The 3,808-nt window shown below is 36.9% G+C and overlaps 1 long non-coding RNA gene across 3 annotated transcripts in view; it reads right to left on the minus strand.

Moving 5' to 3' along the window:
* Positions 1 to 259: 259 nt before the first annotated feature.
* LOC112147266 overlaps positions 260 to 3,808 on the minus strand; it is a 48,829-nt gene continuing 45,280 nt past the window's right edge. The window contains exons 4-5 of one of the 3 annotated variants that reach the window (XR_004949481.1): positions 1,352 to 1,607; positions 260 to 1,126 (exon numbers count right to left, since the gene is read on the minus strand). This is a non-coding gene — a long non-coding RNA (uncharacterized LOC112147266). Of the gene's footprint in view, positions 1,608 to 3,808 lie in introns of all 3 variants that reach the window. The other 2 variants (XR_004949482.1, XR_004949480.1) reach the window with 2 other exon arrangements.

Below are 3,808 nucleotides of genomic sequence, written 5' to 3' on the forward strand. Positions count from 1 at the left end.
TGTAATCCAATTTCAAAGCATCCACGACAAATTATTTATATCAATCCGTAACAATAATCTAATATTCTCATTGAAAAAAAGACACTTTGTGTAGATTGTATTCAAGGAATTGTGATAATACAAAAAGTAATAAGTAAATAATCTTTTATTGCCAATACAGTAAAAATCTAAATATTCTCATTACAAAAAAGACAATTCGTGCTGATTGTATTTATCAAAGAATGATTTTAAAAATAGAACATCCTTTTCATTAGTTATTGGAAATAATTAAAATATTCTAAAATATAAATATTCTAAAATATTGAATTGAATTGGATTTATTAATTGAACAAGGACATATATAAAATCATAGACATACTGTAAATAGCAGTCCCATGCCCAAGCTGGGCTTTTTCTGTTTTACAATTATAAATATGTGTAAAATGAGAATAAAATACAAGAAATAAAACAAAAAATAATTGTTAAAAATTCATAAACCATTTTAAAAGACACACACATCAAATCAACCTGGTAAAACAGGAGGACAGCACTGCAGCTGATAGAACCAAGACTTTGTTTTAAAAAAACACTGAAATCTGATGTGTCCAGTTTTAATCAGCAGGTGGCAATAGTGGCTCCGCCCCAACCCCCACGTTCCATTTTTCTATTACCCACAACAGATGGGGCCCTCAAGATGTAGGCATCAGAACTGTTTATTGGGTCTATTTTACAATAGAAAAGGTCAAAATACCAGACCGTACCAGAATACTCAGTGGAAACGAGGCTAAAGTGTGTGGTAGAGCTTCTTATGGTCATTTAATCCAAAATCACTGCAGAAAGAGGGTTCCTTTACAAGTCAACTTATGTACTTCCTATATAAATGTTAGGTTATCATGTAAATCTACATGAGTTCAGACTCTTTGGCAGGACTGGAGCCATCCGTAGCCAATGGGAGTCATCTGCCATAGCTGGACCGCTCCGGTGTCATGGTTCGCCCAGCGTTGGGACTCGTTTCTTTCCTTTCCTCCCCTTCCTTCCTCTCCTCAGCCTGAGGTTCTTCTGCTCTCACCTCATCAACTCAGCTGTTCAGCTCCAGCATTTAAGCTCTGCAGCTCCCGGTATTCGTCTACTACCTCGGGTATAGGACCTGGCAGTACGAAAAGTTTTGTTCATGCTTAGCTCAAAGTTGTTCCTCAAGTTTACAGCTCCTGAACCGTTTCTTATTTTCAGAATTCTTCCATTTCGAGTGCCGACAGCAAACCGTCTCCAGACCTCACGCTTCGTCCTTCAGCTCCACAATAACTCAAGCCACAGGACCTGCTACCTCCCACCGCATCTTCTACCTCCAGAAAGACAAAAGGACGCCACTCACCATCTTCAGCTACATTTGGAGACGTACTGCAAGATTCTTGTGCTGCTTCTCTCCTGTCCTTGGTCTCTAGACCCCATGGGTCCAGTTCTCAGGTCTCTACAACGGCTGCCTGTCAGCCAGAGGGTAGACTTTACGATTGTGTTGCTGGTTTAAAAAGCTTTGAATGCTTTAGAAACCTCAATATATGCTTGACCTCCTGACCCAGGATGTACCAGCCAGACTTCTCTGGTCATCTGGAACTGGTTTTTGTCAGTTTCTAGAGTCAAAACCAAACAGAGAGAAGCCGCAGTCACCCTCTATACTCCACAGATCTGACAGAGAGAGGTGCCCAACCTGTTCTCAACTAAATTTGATTTGTTTTGACTCAAAAGTCTGCTTTAAGCTATCTTTAAATTAATTTAATTTTAACTTTTTATACATTTTTATTTCATGGATCACTGTTATTGTAGTGTTTTATTTAAAATGCTTTGAGTTGAATTTGTACAGAAAATACAGCGTGCAAAAAATGTGCAAGTTGAACAGGTAAAAAAAAAGCTGTACTGTAAAAAGTAAAACATTGGATCAATTAACAAAAGTTATTTTTTTAGTAAAGTAAGCATCAATCTAAAATTTTAATTTGAAAAAGAAAAATGTTAAATGTAAAAAAAAAAATAACATGTTTCACTTTTTTCAGTTTTTAACTGATAAAAATATTTAAAAACTGTAAAATTACAGTGAAAATGACTAATTTGTTTCTCTAAACTGTTAAAAAACATGTAAGCGTTACAAAAACAAATTTAATTCTGTAATCAAAACTATTGGTTTTTCAGGCTCCATAAATCTGTCACAACAACAACTGAGCGGGTGAAGATATTAAACTTTTAATGTGGACGATTTAATAACTATCTGAATTGACACGTTAGAATGAGGAGTCTGAAAAGTTTGTTTTGATGTTGAAGGCTTTAAAAATGTAATGCCTGATTTAACCTTGCCCACAGAGTCCTTGGACAAAAGCAAGAAAGTACTAAAGTTCTTTTTTTTTCTCTTTTTTTTAAAGAAAAACGCAGACCTTCAATTTGAAATATAGACAAAAAAAACTTCCTTTGAACTCCCTAATCAAAAGATTTATTTGTGTTTTCATGAAACATGTTTTTTTTTAAGGGAAAAATATTGGATTACTTAAAATAACAATATTTAAATGAGGCTGCCAATGAAAAGACTTCCAGAGCGTATTCCTCGTTTGTATTAAATATAGTTCTGCACCCAAGGAAACGCCTCGGGGTTCGCCGTCTGTGACAAACTGCTACAAAACGCCCGAGTTGCTGGAAGCATGTCACTCAGGCATGCAAGAAGTTTTAGCAAAAACGACAAACGAACAAATTACTCCTTTGATAGGCAAGCGGTAGAAATGGTTGTTACTGCTTTGAACTGTTAATGAAAGCTGTTTTAATGTGGAGGGGAGAATGCCCGGCGTTCCCTCCGTCTGCCAATCTTTCCCAGGAGCAAAACACAAACTGAATGACACGTTTCAATTCTGCAGTCAGATTAAATGTGATTTCCTAAACAGGAACAGGTCAAAATGATGTCGCTTCCTGGAGGGGGCGGCTCATTAATTAGCGGCGTTCAGAATCACAGGATGAACTCCGTCTTTGAAAAGCAATCACTGATCTCGATCCACCTCCAGTTGTGCGACGTTTCAAAACGCTGAACTGTTTTTGGGCTCAGTCACTCGCGGTTCGCCACATTAGCAGACAGCATGCCCCCGTCTTGGAGAAAAACAATGATTTCCCTTGCTTTCATTTAACAGTATTTTATTTGCCTGTTTTGTGTTCCATGCATTTGTCTTGCAGTTTCACACAAAAAAATCCTGATTAACACAATATTGACTGCAGTCTTCCTGCATGCTGTTCCCATGAAACCCTTTTGTCACCAAAGCTGAAGAGAAACAGCTGCTGCCACAGCCTCCCTCCAATCATGCAGGCAAAAGTACTGCATTTTCTGCTGTTTGCCTTTTGCTAATGTGAATTAGTCCTGAAATATTAAAACAACAAATACTTTTTGGGAATCGATGGCCTGGATTTGCTCCCATGACGCAGGAAAAAAAGCTCATAGCTGGTCAACAAACTGTCTCTGCTGACTTTAACAGGTCTGAAAATCAACCGCCACCCAGCGATCAGGCTAATATCCACTTTATCTGATCACCAGATTACATCGATGTCACATGCAGCTGATTTGGAGTCTGGATTTTTATGCTGCACAATACAGCCTTTTAGAAATGTATAAAAATTAAGGTTACGGTAAGAATTAAATAAAAAAGGGTTCTTCTAAGTCCGTGGTCTGCAATCATCTCCATTCATAATTGTGAAGAAAAATATAACGGTTTTTTTTATTTTTTTTTATAAAGGTAAAAGAAAAGGAAATAAAGTTGTTTTTTTTAACTAACATAAATCAAGTGTATTTAACTCATTTACAAGTTTA

Source organism: Oryzias melastigma, linkage group LG17, assembly GCF_002922805.2.
Source record: "Oryzias melastigma strain HK-1 linkage group LG17, ASM292280v2, whole genome shotgun sequence".
Classification (NCBI taxonomy): domain Eukaryota; kingdom Metazoa; phylum Chordata; class Actinopteri; order Beloniformes; family Adrianichthyidae; genus Oryzias; species Oryzias melastigma.